General features: G+C 38.1%; 1 long non-coding RNA gene across 1 annotated transcript in view; it reads right to left on the reverse strand.

Annotated features, from left to right (window-relative positions):
- Positions 1 to 3,413: 3,413 nt before the first annotated feature.
- Positions 3,414 to 18,700, reverse strand: part of LOC138752700 (uncharacterized) — a 60,181-nt gene continuing 44,894 nt past the window's right edge. The window contains exon 3 of the long non-coding RNA XR_011350850.1: positions 3,414 to 3,506. This is a non-coding gene — a long non-coding RNA (uncharacterized lncRNA). The remainder of the gene's footprint in view (positions 3,507 to 18,700) is intronic.

The following is an 18,700-nucleotide window of genomic DNA, read 5'->3' on the forward strand; positions in this document are numbered from 1 at the left end:
GTGCAGGGACTCCTATCATGCTCTTGGGCAGGGAGTTCCAATATTTAGTATTGATGAAGAAAAAGGAATATATTTTCAAATCAGGATGGCTATGACAAGTAAGGGACCCCATTGGTAGTGGCATACCCATGAACAGTCCAGACAACTTGGCTTCATTGTCTCATCACAGCTTCAGTCCATACACCAAAGAACTAATTAATAAGATGGCAACATATGACCAAATGTGGCAGCATGGAATTCTGATAAAATTGAAGGCAACAGCCATCAATGGGAAAACATTCCAGTGGTTGGAATCATGCCTCATCACAAAGGAAGATGGTTGCAGTGGTCAGTGATCTTAGGACCAGAAAATCACTATCGGAGTTCCACAAGACAATGCCCCATACTTGTACATGATCAGATGCTTCTTTCCATCACAAGGCTAGTAGAAGTGATGATATTCATAGATGATTGTGTAATGGTCAGTTCCATTGCCACTGCTCAGCAAATGAAATACCCATTACCAGCATGCAGCAAGGCTGGGACAACATTAAGAAATGGACTGATGAATGGCAACACACATTTGCACCTCAGGCATGCCACGCAATGTCTTTTTCCAAAAAAAAGTCAAATCACCTCCTCTTGTCATTCAATGGCATTACCATCATTGTGCACACCATCATTAATATCTTGGGTTGTTATTGTTGACCAGAAGCTCAACTGCATGTCAGCTTCATGTCTACGAAAGAAGGTCAGAGGCTGGGTACCCTGCAGTGAATGGTTCAGGTCTCTCATACCCTAAGGCCTTACCATTATCTACACACATAAGTCAGGAGCATCTTGGAATATTTTCCATTGGTCTGCATGGGTACAGAGCAAACAATTGTTAAGAAGCTTTATAAAACTGTACTGTGCCAATTCGCTAACATTTATAGAATATCATCCCACAAGCCCAAAATTCAATTTCCCAGATGGACAAGAAGAATAACAGGAGTTGGTCCAAACGGTGAAAAGCTGGAGGGACTCATTGAATGAGGCAACATCCATTGGAGGGAAATGGTCTGAAAATATTTTAGGCCTGAACCTTCATTTTGCTCTAACTCATATCACAAACAACTCTGACAGAAAATCAGCAACATTTCTTCATAATCCTTAGTCATAGTTTCTAACTAATAGCTTTGAAGAAATACTTTCACACTGAATTCCAACTCAGGCCTGAAAATTTGATTATGTATCGTTGCTTCCTACAATTCAAGAAGGTGTACATTGAATGGAGATACTGTGAACAACCTGCATATCCTACACATGAATAACATATAATAATGATAATTTTACAAGTGTCAACACAATTTGACCAGTAAGCCAATTTAACTAGGCATATGAACACTATAGAGATACAGTATGAGCAGATCAGAGGAGAAATATGCTGCAGTGATTGTCACTGCCAGATGCATCAAAGAATTTTTCACCATTTAGAAGGTGCAAGTGAAGAGTGTGATGGGATCCTCTCTCCTGGATGAATTCAGCTCCAACAAATCTGCGAAGGATTCTAAATATTGCTGGTGTGTGAACAATATACAAAATGCTTTGCAGTTACTCACCTAGATGCATTCAAAATCAACCCCCAAACCCACAAAAATATATTACCAAGAAGGACTGTTTCAAGGGAACACCACCACCTGCAGGTAAAACAGATAACGCCCTCCAGTGTTCTCCTCCCAGACATGCGGGCCTTTTTATTTTTATTTAACACTTATTTCAGCAATGGAGTTCCTTAGCAAAAAACTAAGTTAAAGGCAGATTTATAGCACACAATCAAAATTATATGAGCACAGAAATCAAATGTTAATTATAAGCTCATTGCAAATATCTAAACAGGCAAAAGAATCAACTTCAATAGATAAACAAACCATTAGTTTATCTAAACCACATCTATTCATGCAGATATCATAATTGTCAACATGATAATCATTGATAATGATTAAAAAAAAGACTCCAGTAACAAGGATTAGCTGCAGTCAAATTACTGCAAAACTTTATTTCCATTTTGACAATGGAACGTCAATTGGTATTTGAAATCAGTATTTGCTCTGGAAGTATAATCTGCAGGAAATGCATGGTCCCTTGAACAAGAACAAAATTACTGGCTTTCTGGATTAATTTAACAATTTAGATGGTCTTTAATCAAAATATATATGACCTTTGATCAGTTAACAGATAACTAGATGTAGAGAAAGAGCCAAGTAAATGACAATCTATCTTTGCACTGATCCCAGCTTCAAGATATTTCTTTGTCCATTACTCCCAATTTACATCAAAGTTCTCTTTTGCTGCTCTTGAGAAAGGAAAAAAGAGTTTATATATCTGATTTTTTTTAGCATTGAGTGTAAAAAGAAATTCCAATCATTTGAACATCTAGTTTGTACATCTTACCCAGGATTCAAATAAAGTTCAGTTACCATTTGAGCTTTTGGTACTAATAGGTGATGAAGTTACAGAATTGTAAAATATTTCTTGAAATTTCCCTATGAGGACCCAAGTAAATTCTCTGATATTCTTCATTGACTAGTTGCAAAAGCAAAAACAATGAATCAGAATCAAAATTAGTATTTATTGTCATGAACATTTCACGAAATGTATAGTTTAGTGGCAGCATAACAGTGGAAATATTGCTATAAATTACATTTCAAAAGAGATAGAGTGCAAGAAAACAGGAGAAAGTGAGGTAGTGTCTGTGTTCATTGTCCATTCAGGAATCTGATGCAACGGGGAAGAAGCTGTCCTTGGGCTGCAGGGTGCTTGACTTCAGGATTATGATTTGCATTACATATCACTTTCTGAGACATGATACAGGGTACAAAAATAAATCCTTCCCTTCCTTCTTGAGAAACCATCAAGAAATTTCTAAGAAATGTTTAACATTCTTCCTGCTTGTTATCAGCCCTGGGTTTGAGAAATTATTGGCGTGGTTGTTGGGCCTCTACCATGTGTAGAGTTTCAGATCCACACAAAGGCTATTGTTTGAGAGAAAAAAAGATTCCCTTTGAATCTTGAGATTTGAACAAGAGTGAAATGAAACTGCTCTCTGCCTAAGGATTCAAATCTGCACTGCTAAATCCAAATATGGACATTGTAATAAGGAATGAGGAAGAACCTTCGTCCTAAAATGAAACTAATTTAGCAGAATTTACAAAATCATACTTAGATTTTTAAGATCTATATGAAAAAGAAATTACCCCAGAGTTTTATTAGGGAATTTAGGAACATAGCTCATTCAAAAAAAAACATGGCCTGTTTCCGCTCCGTAAATGGTTATTTGGTTATATGGAAAGTTTTTTTACTAGCGTCCTTAGTGGATTACTAATAAAATGCATGGCAATTATAATAATTTTGACGAGATGCACAAAATAGAAATACAAGATCACTCAACAGACTTTTAACTGTGGCACTTTCTGTTTTCTTTTTCCAACTCTTTAAAATTCATGCTTTCAGAATTCCTCCAACTCTGTTCTCCAATGAAGTATATCCTTTTAAGAGATAACAAAATAATGAATAAAGCAGTGAAGCTATTTCATGTTTTAATCATTGAAAAGTGACTGCAGAATTAACATCAAATTATTAATATTCAGTCATATACGGATTTTGTTTTGATATCAGACCATCTAATGGCTTGTTTTTCCACGTTTAAGTTATTCAGAAATTTAACACATTGAAACACATATCAGTGGCAGGGGGGTAGAGAGGAGAGTTGATGGGATAAAGAAGGAAAAAATGGATTAGTGTAGGGTTAGTGTAGGTGGGAGCTGAATGGTTGGCTGAAGATCCTGTTTCTGTGTTACTGCATATGTCTCTGACTAAAATATCATGTTCATTATCCTTACAATTTTCTGAGCTGTGTTTCTCTTGAATATTAGTCACCATAGGGAGCACTGGATCACAGAATTATCTCAAATATTCAGAGGGTTTCAAGGATACTCAGGTCGGGAAATGGGAAATGCTGCACTAGTAGACATTTCTGATTTTCTGCCCTGGGTATTTTTGAACAAAGTTCAGGGACTTCATAGAGTACAGAATGAAACTTCTCACTGCTATTGTCAGATGCTATATATTGAGAAAGACTTTACATTTATATCCTTCCATCATAGTTTCAGAATGTCTCATGAATATATTTGCAACTGATCCTATATGCCAAAAATGCGAAAATATTCCTGATACTGTCAAAAAAATTAACCTTTCCCCCCAAAAATGTTGAATATTTTTAAATGTTTCCATCAAGTTCTTCTCTTTCTCAGCTGACACCAGTAAAAACCTGGTTTGGCTATTAATCTTGTTAATTTCCTGCTCTTCTGTCATATGGTGTGAAGATATGTGATAGCATTGACAGTCATATCAATGATAGGAAAGAACAATTCCAGATACAAACTCTAACAGCAAAAATGGAATGAAAATAAATAAAAGGCAGCTGTAGGTGTGTTGAAAGATAAAATACAGCCTGTTGAGTTTGAATAGTATGCAAATACATTTCAGCTTTCCTTTTGGGGATTAAAACATTCCGGGAACATTGAAAATGTGTTACAAATTTATAATGTGTACAGGTTATGAAATTCTCCTTAGTAAGTCAATGAATGAAATAATGAAATCTATGTTTGTCTACTCTTGTTACTTGTTAAATCAATGCTACAATACCATCGCTTGTTAAATCATGTAATTTGATTCTTACAACTTTCCATCTATCACTGCCCATCCTTTCAGCTAAAATGGAAAATAATCAGAAATTCCTAATATGGTGTGTGCTCCCAAGGCAATAATGTTTCAGGGTTGAGGAGATATTAATAAAAAAAATTGAGATACTCTTTCACAGTTCATGATGTTATACTTTCAATGTGTTCCTACCTTGAAATCTATTGATTGTATCTTTTAATGCTGTAATTAGTACATTTGCTGGAGTCTGTTGTTCTCTATGTAATAATCAATTCAACAAGATCTTGAGACCCTTCTATTTCAGCCCACTACATCTTTCTTTTATTTGCTGCATTCTAACCAATCTACTTTGCTATTTGGCATTGGCTTACAATATTCTTTATCACCACTTGGTTGGGCTATTGTACTGTGAAAGGAAATTGTTTTGTCTTGTTTGATTAGAAATGCTTTGGAGTGAGGAGAATAAATTCTAACAGTATAGAAGGCTATTCCTAATGTTTCTAAATGTCTGTGCATTGCATCTAACTGGGATGATACTAAAATTAGGAAGGGAATAATGACTACAAAGGTAGTGTAGTGTTTGCTGCTTGGTTTACTGGTATATCTTTATGTACAGGACCAATAACCAGTGCAAGAATGTTCACCATTACAAGTACTGACCTTGATACCTCACTCTCATTTATACAATACAACATTACCGATGTACTTTAATCATGAATTAAGTTTTGGGGTTCATCCATTAATTTTTCAATAAGCTCATCATTTTTGATGTTCTCTTCAATAAGGTAACCTACCATATCTGAAATCTGAGCATGATCAAAAGTTTAATGAATTTGAGGTGTGCTGTAATTCTTGGTAGAATTTGGCTTATATGGCACAATACACTAAATTCTTTAATACTGCTTTAACCTTTGGCTAATGTCATGTTCTTCACATCTTTGACATATTTTGAAATGATGTACACCCATATTGCTGTTTTTTCAAACTCAAATCAAACAAAAATTAAATAACTTGCAGTAAGAAATTTAAAAAATAATTATTCTTGAATTGTTGCCAGTTATTGGCAAATGTATCCTCCTATGTGACGTACCAAAAGTGACCACACTGGTGCAGCAAGTAAATCAGAAAATCAGTCAAATGCTACCTCATGAATATATTTGCAACTGATCCTAAATTTACTGCAAAGGAATGAAGTATGTAATATAGAAGTCTTGTTACCAAAGCATGGTGAGACCACAACCGAATTATTGCATGGGGGTTTTATTTTTCTCATTTAAATATGGATATAGTTACATTGGAGAATGCCAGAGGTTGATTTCTGGATTGAATGAGGAAGGACAGAGTAGATGATCATCAACTAACTGGAGTTTAAAATAATGAGAGGTGACTTTATTGAAACATTAAGATACTGAGAGGGTTTGTCAAGGTAGATGTTCAGCAGCTGTTACCTCTCGAGAGGAGAATTTAGAATAAGGTATCAGGATTTCAGATTAAGAACTGGTCCACGAATGGCAGAACATAGAGTACAGCACAGGAACATGATGGCAATCGAACTAATCCCATCTGCCTCCACATGATGCAAATCCCTTTATTCACTGCCTGACTAAATGCCTTTGAAATATTGACATTGTTACAGCTTCTGCCACTCCCTTGGCAGCAGGATCCAGGCACCAGCCACTCCCTGTATAAGAAGACTTACCTTAAAGTTTTGCCTCTCTCTGTCTATGCCTCTCATACTCATTTCATTCCTCAGCTTCTTACACTCCACATAAATTTACCCAAGTTTGTGCAACCTCTCCAATCATTCCAATATAGTGCCATTCTGTCAATTCTGTGAATCTCCATAGCATACAAAGCCTCCTATGACTTAAAAAGATTTTTTTCTCCCCGAGGGCTATGCATTTTTGGAATTCTCTGCTCCAGTGAGTTGTGGAAATTGAACTTTTGAGTATATTCAAGGCTGAGATGGTCTTGGGATGGTGATTCTGCCATGCTCCCATCTAAAAGGAATCTCAGAGTTGTATGTGATGTCATGTTTGTTCTCTTACAAAAAATCTGAAATCTAGGTGTGTTTTCATTAATTTTCCACTAATGAGACTTATTTTACATCTACATCTAATGCCAGATACTATATTCTAACATAATGTAAATTATAATGAGTTAACCTAATTGAACCTTTTATATGTCAAATGTGCTTTTTTAGAAGATAACTATTACCTGAGCTCTTATCAATCAGAAGAGTGGAAGAACCAAACCTGACTCAGTTGACAATACAGACACCAACCAATTAAAAAAGGTAATGTGGTCTGTAACCTTTCTAATAGTAGAAACACAAAGGGGGTCAAGATCAATAAAAACTCATTTAGCAAGGGGACAATAATCATCAGGGCTGCTTGGTTTCAATTTTCCACTCTTCTCTTGGCTTCAGATGTAATTATATAATAGACTTGGAATTTTCTTGTATTGGGTGAACCACGAAGTAGAATTCAACATTTTATTGCAACACCACTGAATTCGTTTAGTGCTAAAATCATTTTTGATGAACACATATTCAATTCTGACACTGTATATCTTCAAACTATTCACTTTTACAAAAGACAAAGGAGGAAAAACCCAACACCCAACCCCAACCAACCAATTTTCCCTTGCAACCGCTGCAACCGTGTCTGCCTGTCCCGCATCGGACTTGTCAGCCACAAACGAGCCTGCAGCTGACATGGACATTACCCCTCCATAAATCTTCATCCGCGAAGCCAAGCCAAAGAAGAAGAATAGATACTATTCAGTCATCAGGTAAACCCAAATTCCGAAAAGATATCTGAGCATGAAAATATATCAGTAACAGTAAATATGTCTTATCTTTCGATTGATTTTTCATGTTACTTCTCAAACCTGTTTCTGTTCATGAACCAATTGCATTTTTAAGTGTTGTAAGTTATGGTAACACTTGAATCCCACTCTTATTTCCTGCTTCACTAGATTACTAGCTTCACTGAATTTGTGGAAAATCCAAAAGTACTCTGCAGACTCTTGAGTTAAGGTACAAGATCTTTCCTCTGTAGTTGCCTGAACACACAGAATTCTGTCAATATCTCATGAGTAGTTTCTGTCATTCCTAGGAACTTTAGTTTTGACTTTAATTCATTCTGGCAACCTAGGAATTTTGTTATAAAGATGAGTATAAATAACAAGCAAAAATTAGATAACATTAAGTCATCATTTAGTTTGGTTCACCATTATTTTTTGCATCAACATTTTGGCAAACTAAAAAGCAGTAAATGGGAATGATAATGGGGGAAAATTAATCTAGGTTGGCTAATTTGAGGCAGTGTATTTGACGTAACTGGGAAATTAGATTAAAAATAATGTTATTACATCTGTACATAGTAATAGACTTTCATTCACTTATTCATAGCACAAAAGAACAATGACCTCAGTGCAACAGAAGATAGTTTATGTTATTCCATAACATTTCTGGCCAAAATATATTTCTAAACTGTTCATCAACTGGAGCAAAGATAAGATTAATCTCTTCATCTACTAAAAATGAATATTAAAATAAGATGTGAGAGGACATTTTTGATGCTGGTAGAATTTCTGTCTCACGCAACTCCTGAAACTTGGGTTCAATCCTGAGTTAAGGTGCTGTTGGTGTGGAGTTTGCAGGTTCTACTTCTAACCAATGGGTTTCCCTGGGAGCTCTGGTTTCCCACATTCCAAAGATATGGCCATTGGTGTGTAGTGGTGGAAGGTGGATTGGAATTGATGGAATATATGTAATTTGGAAATCTGAGCTCTCCTTGCTGATAGATTGTGCATGAATTAATGATAAAGATTGTGGATGGAATGAAGAGGCGTGGCTTGCTTGGTAGTAAAAATTCTACTTTCCAGTATCCTTATGGAAATATCTTAGGGATTACAATGATAATCCCTTGAAACTAAAGAAATTGGAGACTTGAAGCCATAATGGGATCCTTAAGGATAGGTGAAGTGTGCAGAACTAGATTTGTGGCTTGTGGACAGCTGACATTGGGACTTCAGTTATGGCTGCACAGAGATGTTTAAGCCAAAAATGTTGAAGGAATATTTGATAATTTCAAAAGTAAATAACCATAATTGAGGAGGAGGGAGGGTAGGAACTGGTTACCTGGATGAGAGGAAAGAGTTTGATATTGTCAGGGCACAGGGGTTGTGAGCAGTCTGCTTCAGCTAGAGATATTGTCTGGGAAGGAGGATAAAACAGTTGGCAGAACTTGTGACAGGTGATGGAGCCCAGATACAGTGGAAAGGTTTGGGGGCAGTCGGCTACCAGAGTTGTATGTTGCTGGTCCATTTGAGGAACCTGAGCCCATGGCTGCAGCAATGGCAGAAATCATTGACCTGCCAGTCATGTTATGGCCCTACACAATCCTCTGGTGGGAGTGACCTCCAAGTGGTTGAAGGCTAAACAGAACACATAGGCAGTCTCCGTGTGGTGAAAAAAATGGCTTAGACAGCACCATGCTTGATGTTTGTTGCAGGGCTGGCCACGTGATTCCAGAGTGTAACAGCTAAATAATGAAAATAATACTTACCATAAATATTTGTGTATAATGTGAAATTTTTTTGCCCCTTTTCCTCCCACAAAAATAGGGGGGGTCGCGTTATACTCGACAGTAAAATTTTAAAAAAAATTTCTGCGGGCGAGCGGCAGCGCAACTCGGGCGGGCGAGGGGAGGGAGGTCATGCGAGACGACATTGCAAATTGGGCAGGTGGGGGGGAGGGGTCGTGAGAGACGCCAACGTGATTCAGGCAGGCGGGCGAGCGGCCGGAGAGACAGCAGGTTCGGGGGGGGGCATATTATACACGGGGGTAAAATTTTCCCCCTTTTTCTCCTCAAAAATGGAGGATCGCATTACACACGGGTCACATTATACACAAATATTTACAGTATCTTTCTCACAGTTGCTAACTTATCCCACTTATTTCAAAGGAGACTGTTATGCTACTGACAGGCTCAACTTGTTTGTCCAGTCTGAGATTAAGGAAGCTTCTGTGAAATTGCATTCTGCTGTTAATTCCATGATGGTTCAGCATCTGGTCCTAACTGGCAGTGAGCAGGGCTGGAGATTCCCTGCAGGCTTAGGCAAATGCATTCAGGTAAACGGTGGTGGTGGGTAGCCAGACAAGTCCCAGCATTAGTATTGACCTCAGGGTGGGAAATCTGCTCCAGAGTCAAATTCATTGTGTTGATGACAATAAGAAGATTGTGCAAAGATAATTTCACTGGAAACTGTGGAGGAAATAGTGCAGGTTTGGCAAAAATTACTGAGTACTGAAATTCTCAGACAAGTGCGGCCTCACTGTGCTCTGGAAAAGTCCTAGGAGGGGAATGATATTATTTGATTGGATGTGGGCTACAGTTAATGTACAGAACATTATGATTTCCAATAAATAATCTTTAATGTCTCAGAGTGTACCATTTATGATTGCCCATTTGGTGATGGAGAAAAACTGCCAGCAGGATTTCATTGGGCATTTGGAAACATGACAGGATAGACAATGAACTGGAGAAGTGTGATATTGATCTTTGAGGATAGATAAAAAAAAGGATTTAGTTTGAGTTCGGGAGAGGGATAAAAGTGGTGCTCAAAGGGAATGGGTAGGTAGTTCAAGAGCATTGAAGATGTTAGCTGTTGATCCAATGCATATTGCACATTTTGGGAAGAATTGATAATAAACAATATTTGTGGATCAGTTCAAGACTGTAGATCCTTGAGCGAGAAGGAAATTTCTTGACAGGTTTGAAAAGGGCATTAAAGAATCATAAACAGTTGAGAGAATAGACAGATATTTTAGCATGTTTATCAAAAATAAAGGAGGCTTTGTCAGCTTTCTGGTATCCTCTGAGGCAGCACCTTAAGACAGAATGATTTCTTTCTAAATCTGCTCCTTGGGCCTGCAGGTGACAGATTAAACCAATCTGGGGTCCCCGCTACACTCTAGCACAAATGGAGCAGGAGATGTCTATGTCTGATAAATGGATATTTTGTGAGATGATATGATCCTATGGAGGTTAAAACCTTGTGTATATGATTTATGGTTGCTTCATGACTTTCCCTTTAAGAAAGGTTGTGTTTTTGTAGAGTTACCCAAGTTACTATGACTTCATATGTTGTAATATCTGAGCAGATGAGGAGCTTGTTCTCATTCTTCCATGGTTATTCCAAGAATGAGAACGAGCTCCTTATCTGCTCGGAAACTATGGAAACTCTAACTGTGGTAACTCTAACTTTAACTTGTGCAGAATTTGTGTCTTTTTTTTTATTGTTAAAATACGGTTACCTGCTGGTAGGGTTTCCCTGAGGGGAATATACAGGAAATGATGATATCCTGGACTTTTTCTGATCTTGTTCCTCTTTACAATTAAGGTTACAGTGGAATGAAATGGTGTTGAACTGGGATGATTTTGTGATGGTCTCATCTGAAGCTGAAATAGAAATACAGTACTACTCTACTCTGTACTCAATAATGCATTTAAAAAACAAAATATACTTTGCAATCCAAGAAATGTCCAGTCACATATAAGATAAAACATTTCAAAGTCTAAGAAATACAAATGAAAAATTGAATTGATTTCCTCTCAGATCTCCTGCAGGCTGGATAGAGCTGAGAATGATAATGGTGCACTTACTACCATGGTAGTAATTGTATGGTGATTGAGGTGATTCACCCAAGCCCAGGAGTTGAACAACTTAGGCATCCAACTGTGTAAATAAAGGGTTCATCATGTAGAATAAGCCATGCATCAGCTGTTATGGCAAATAGCAAGAATGTCAATGAGGATAGGATCCAACCAGCAATGTGAAAACAGACTATTAGAATTGTGATGGAAAACACAGAAAAGCTGGAGAAACTCTATGTCTTGCAGCATCCATCGGAGGTAAAGACATATAACCGACATTTTGGGTCTGAGCTCTTCTTCAAGAGTCCTTCAGAATTGTGATTGTAGGGGCTAACATCCTGAAACAGTACATTCAATGGGAAGCAGTTTCGCATAAAATAAGACAAGTTATTTCATGGTTGTTTGTCATTGTGAATGATCGTAAAGCATCATGATGTACTATGTCTACTGAAACAGCCAATGGTATGCAAGATAGGATGAGCTTGCAGCCAAATGGCAGGTGGAAAGGACTCACAGTAGAAGCAGAAAGCTGTCACCTAGCAGTGGCTCTGAGGGGCAGTGGCTGGTGATGTTATTACTGCTATGACTGATTTAGTAAAAGGTGGAAGTGTGCAGCATTAGGGGAGAAGAGGAATGGTAGTGTTTAGAGTGCATTGAGAGGGAGAAAAATGGCAGTGAGAGACAGGCTGAAAGGTGAAGTCAGATGATAGAACTACTTAATGGAAAGGAAATGCAATGTGTGGTGAGTCTATGAGGAAGAACAGGTGGAACATAAATGAAGTAAGTTGGATAGGTTGAAATGTGTTTAATGCAAGAAGTATTAAAAACAAGAGAAATAAACTTAGGGCATATACCAGTTCTTGGAATTACTGTGCTGTGGCCATCATGGAAACTTGGCTGTTTACAAGGACAGGATTGGCTCCTTCGTGTTCTCGGGTTTATAATTTTTAAAAGGAATAAGAATGGATTGAAAAAGGGGGTGATAGGGATTGTTAATCAAAGATAATATCACAGCTGCAGAAAGGGAGGGGGTTGTGCAGGGATTGCCTACGGAGTAATTGTGGGCAGAAGTCTGAAACAGAAAGGGAGAAATCACTCTGTTGAGAGTATTCAGTAAGTATCTCAATAGCCACTGGGGAACAGATGAGTTCACAGTTTTGGAAAGATGTAAAAATAACAGGGTTGTTGTCATGGGACACTTCAACTTTCCTAATATTGACTGGCACCTCTTTAGGAAAAAGGGTTAGATGGGGCAGAATTTGTAAGGTGTGTCGAAGAAAGATTCCTGTCACACTACGTGGATAAGCTGATGAGAGGAGAGGTCCTACTGAATGTAGACTGGGTAATGATTTTGATAAGGTGACAGAGCTCTCAGTGGGTGATGATTTTGGAGACAGTGACACAACTCCCTGATCTTTAACATAGCTATGGATGAGAAAAAGAGCAGGCAAAATGGTAAAGTGTTTGATTGGAGAAGGTCTAATAATGATGGTAGGAACTTGGGAGAGTAAATTGGGAACAGATATACTTGGGAAAATATGCAACCAAATGTGGAAGATGTTTAGAGACTACACACACACAGTTCTGGATAGGTTTATCTCACTTAGGCAGGGTAATAATAAAGGGAAAAGGAACTATGGTTGACAAAAAAAAGGTGGAACAAAAGAGCTAGTCAAGAGGAAAAAGGAAGCGTACATGAGGTTTAGGAAGCAAATGTCAGGGAGTGCTCATGAGAATCATAAAATAGCCAGGAAAGAAGAAAGGAAACAGGAGAGCGAGAAAGGGGAACTTAAAGTCTTTGGTAAGTTGGTTTAAGGCAAATACTCAGGCATTCTACATCTACATGATGAACAGAAGGGTGACTAGAGTGAGGATAGGATTGCTAAGAGATAAAGAGTGGAACATGTGCCTGGAGGCAGAGGAGATAGGGGAGCTCCTTAGTGAATACTTTGCTTCTGTGTTCACCAGGGAGAGGGAGCTTGGTGAACATGAGGTCAGCATAGAACAGGCAAATGCATTGCAGTATGTTGATGTTAAGAAAGAGGAAGTGATGAAGCTTCTTACATTTAGATTGATAAGTCCTAGGGATATTATCCCAGGAAGAAATTGCTGGGGCATTTGCTATAATCTTTGCATCCTCCCTGTCCACAGTATCATAGCTCTGGAGAATGCCAAATAGAGACCCATTGTTCAATAAAGGTAATAGGTAGATCCTGGAATCACAGACCAATGAGCCTTACAATCTGTGGTGGGGAAACTATTGGAGATGATTCTTTGGGACAGGATTTATGAACATTTAAAAAAGCATAGTCTTCTCAGGGATGTCAGCATGGCTTCATGAGGGGCAGGTCATGGCTCAGGACCATAATTGAGCTTTTGAAGAGGTGGTAAAATAAATTGATGAAGCTAGGCTGGTGGATATGATGTCTATGGATTTTAGTAAGGCATTTGACAATTTCCCCATTCATGGGCTCATTCAGGAAGTCATGAGGCATAAGATCCATGAAAATTTGGCTTGCATGAATATGGAATTGGATCATTCACAGAAGGCAGAGGATGTTACAAGATGGAACACATTCTGCCTGGATGTCAATGACTGGTGGTGTTCTATAGGGATCTATTCTGGGATCCCAACTCTTTGTGAAGGCATATGATGTGCTTGGAGTGTTGTTTTAGTTCTGTTTGCATGATTCTTAGAGTGATGTTGAAGCTTTAGAGAGAGTGCAGAGAAGATTTATCAGGATGATGCCTAGATTGGTGAACATGCCTTATGAAGCAATAAAGGGTGAGAGGTGACTTCAGAGAGGTAGAAAGATTATGAGGGCCATAGATAAGGTGGACTGCCAATACATTTTTCCCAGGGTGACTATAGAAAACCAGACACCTGAGTGGAGGAAAATTTAGGGAATACATCAGAGGTAGGTTTTTAAACAGAGAGTGGTTAATGTCTGGAATGCATTGCTATGGGTGTTGGTTGAGGCTGATATAACAGGGATATTCAATAGACTCCAAGATAGATTTGTGAATGCAAGGAAAATAGAGGCTTATGGGCTGCAATGGTAGGGAAGGAGTAGGTTTACAAATACATGTCAGCACAATAATGGCTGAAGAGCCTCTACTGTTAGCACATATTCTATGCTCTATGTCCTAGAATTGTGCAATGCTTTGGGCTTTCCTGAGTGAAGCCAATATTTTGAGGTGGATCGGTTGTGTTTATGTGTAAAGGGAGGTGCTTCCCTTTACACCTCATGTAGGCTTTGTCTTGGATTTCCCCTTTGAGCCAAAAGGAGAGACAATTGACTCCCTGTGAACCCCTATCAGATCCAATAGAGTCTATCAGTGCTTTGAGAACCCATGGAATTTTCATGTTCCATTCAAAGCCTCAGAGATGTCTGATTCTGCCATCATAATTTTCATGGAAGGTTTAACAGAAATCACATAAACATCTTTTGGAAGAGCAAAGTCTTGATGTGTTCCAAACACTAGAATTCCTTTCCATGCAATTACAAATCTGTGTGCCACTAGCCAATCTCTAGAGTCTGAAGACATGACCTGCAATGCAGTTGGAGCCACAAACATATTCCATCAAATGCACAGTCTTAATAATCTATGCACTGGATACCAAATCAGCAACCAGTCAAACTCCTCCCTCCCCCCACCAACCATTGAGATAAATTCACCAGAGATACTTGAACAAGTTGTAAGAAGTCTTTTTGAATCAGAAGTTTACCTACAAGCTACCATCAATATAGATTATCAAGGCATCTGGAGCAAAATAGATCCATCAGGCAAAAGCAGCATAGATTCAGCAAAGGCAGGTCCTGTTTGAAAAACTTACTGGAGTTCTTTGAGGATGTAATGAGCATGGTAGATAGAGGTGAACAGATGGATTTTCTTACCTTGATTTCCAGAAAGTGTTCAATAAGGTGCCACATAAAAGACTTAGATAAGGATGCATAGAGTTGAGGGTGATGTATTAGCCTGGATAGAGGATTGCTTATCCAATAGAAAGTAGAGTTGGGATACAGAGATGTTTTTCTGGTTGACAATCAGTGGTGACTGGGGTACTGGGCCCGCAACTTTTCACACAATACATTAATGATTTGGAAGAGGGGACAGAGTGTATCTATGTTTGCTGATGACACCAAATTGAGTGGAAAAGCAAATTGCGCAGAGGATATGGAGAGTCTGCAGAGAGATATAGATAGGTTAAGTGAGTGGGCCAGGATCTGGCAGTTGGAGAACCATTTTGGTAAATATGAGGTTATCCACTGAGGAAAGAAAAATGGGAGATCAGATTATTATTTAAATGGCAAGTGATTGCAGCACGCTGCTGTGTGGAAGGACTTTGGAGGGCTTATGCATGAATCGCAAGAAGTTGGTTTGCAGCTGCAAACCAGTGGCAGCTGCAAATGGATGTTGGCCTTCATTGCCAGAGGGATTGAATTTAGGAGCAGGGAGGTTATGCTGCCACTGTACAAGGTACTGGTGAGGCCACATCTGGAGTACTGCATGAAGTTCTGGTCTCCTTCCTTGAGGATGTTCACCTGGTTTATTCCAGAGATGAGATTAACCTACAAGGAAAGATTGAGTCATCTGGGAATGTACTCACTGGAATTTAGAAGAGTGAGAGAGTATCTTATGGAAAAGTATAAAATTATGAAAGGCATAGATAAGATAAAAGTAAGTAAGTTGTTTCCATTGGTGGGGGAGTCTCAAACTAGGAGCCATAGCCTTAAAATTCAGGGTAGTAGATTTAGGATGGAGATGAGGTAGAATGCCATAGATGCACTACCCTAGAGGGTGATGCAACTATGGAATTTTCTGCTCATTGGAGCAGTGGAGGTGACCTCAGTAAATATATTTAAGATAAGGTTGGATAGATTTTTACATCATAGGGGAAAAGGCAGATAGGTGGAGATGAGCCTATCATCAGATCAACCATTATCTCATTGATTGGATGTTCGACTCCTGCTCCTATTTCTTGTTCTTATGTTCTAAATTCTCAGAAAACTGTGAACCGTATAAGTAAGATTCATTCCCTCATGTGCTTTCCTAATGTGATAAAAGTATAATCGATTCAGATTGACAATGTGCTGGTCTGAATGATGGCAAATTCAAATAATTTGTTTCATTGAGACCTCACAGTTACCGATTCCCTGTGGAACAGTAAAGTCTGTCACTTACGACTGACAAAGCTCAGGCACGGTTCAGTCTGTATTCATGGGCCAGTCCTTCTCTTCCACAGAAGAGTCTAAATGGTTTGAAGGTCACTATACACCAGAGATACAGTATGTGAATTTCATTTCCTGTTCAGTCATTAAAGTGCAATCTACACCACCTATAAAATAGCTGGAAAACATTGGGGGATTGAATCCTGTGAATTATTGTTTCATTGTGACTTAAAATCACGACATAGGGAATGTTTTAAAAGGTGAAGTCCGCCAGCTACTACTCAGGAGATTGCAGAACAACTGTTTTATTTTAAGCAATGATAATCTGCATTTTATTCTACCCAGAGGAATGTTAAGCTTCACAAAAATGGAATCTATTAACAAACATAAGAGACTAATTGTGGACATAGAACTCCACCTCAAAGTGTTTGACCAGCTGCAAAGAAGAAAGAAAACAAAAAAAATGGGATTCCAATAAAATGCATTTCAGTGCAGATGGGACCACTGTCCTCTGTGACCACATTCTACAAGCATGCCCAGGAATAAGCAGGTTTTAATGTAGTGGATAAGCCAGGTACATCATTCTGGTGAAATCACTTACTGTTTCAAACTGGTTGAACTATTAATGTTCCACATATACCATTATGCTTTAAATAGGTTTCTGCTTTTTGGTTTAAATCAGGGGAAAAATATATTTAAATGATAAGGGTCCTCTACCAAAATAGTGAGAAGATCCAACATTCAGAGATAGGTAGAAATGAAAAGCAAGTGGTTATTATGAAATAATTGGAATTTGGGGAAAAATTTGGAAATGTGACTGATTGGACAATCCCTCATGCCTCTTTGCAACATTGCCTTTATTGTTTTCATTTTTGAAATTATTTGTTTTTCAATCAAAACCTTTAAAATATTTTGAAAAGAAAATGTGTTTCTTACAACAAATGAAAATTAGATGTTCTTGTTGATTCTGACACATTGTTATGATCTTTAAATGAAGATGTAAATACTTGTAAGGCTGTTTATAATCTATTCAGGAGGGGAAAAACAGGTCTCACTTTTTATCTAAATGACAATATTCATCGACTTGTCTGCTACTTGTATAGACCATTACAAAGATGGTATTTGAATTGTGGCCCTAAATAAACTAGATGTGGACAACTTCTTCATTTACATATTTCCTCAGAAACAAAGAAGTTTGAGCATTAGGTTTGCACATACGAACAACAGCTTCGACCCTTTGGTTGGAAGAATCTCATTTAATTTTCAAAAGGAAGAAATAGATGCATGCCCAGCATATTGCATGAGGTGCTGGAAAATCGCCTCTGGCAAACAGGTTGTGATTTTCTACTCAAGTATCTGCTCATGTTTTGTTGATGAGAAATGTACCATCTCCCCATGTGTGGTATAGCTTGATTCTCATCCAACATCAGACATTGTAAAACACCAGCCTCTTTAGGCAGTTACTTCAGAAATATTTATACAAAGCCTTACTTGTTTATCTGCGGCTTCATTTTAAGGACAGAATTTTCGTTATATATTGCATATCTGAATTCATAACCTGCCCTTGAAGATGAAGGGATTTTTTTTCCTTCTTGATTTAACTAATAATGATTGGCAGATCAATAGACTCCTGATTTAGAATTCCAGCAAAGCATAAAGCCACAATTTTCCTCTGGAAGCTGGTAGGATCCAATGTGATTTCCAGCTTTTATTTTGTACCTGCTGTGTTTTTTGTTCTCTTTTTTTATCAAAAGCACTTGAAGAATATATGCTGTGACCTGCAGGGCTGCAAAATGTTCAGACAGATTTAGTGTAGGGGTGAATGCAATCTGAAGACAATGTCAAAAATGCTCAGGTCTGCTAAATCTGTTTATCTTTCCACAGATGATGCTGATCTGCTGTATATTTCCAGCAGTTGCTGTTTTATTTATAAGTATTGTTGTTATGGTCAGTTGTAAACACCATCACTGAAAACATTGAAAGTAATATATAATGTAAAACAGCAGATTTAATAAATCTTGCCAGCTCCTCAGACAACAATTGTCATTGTTCAGCTCCATGAAGTGCAGTGACTCCACTCTGGATGCTTACTTACTATCACAACAGAGAAGGAGGCCAATCAACCCACTGTCCATGTTGGCGCCAATAGATCAATCCCACCCCATCATTGCTTCATTGAGC

Source organism: Narcine bancroftii, chromosome 2, assembly GCF_036971445.1.
Source record: "Narcine bancroftii isolate sNarBan1 chromosome 2, sNarBan1.hap1, whole genome shotgun sequence".
NCBI classification, from domain to species: Eukaryota; Metazoa; Chordata; class Chondrichthyes; order Torpediniformes; family Narcinidae; genus Narcine; species Narcine bancroftii.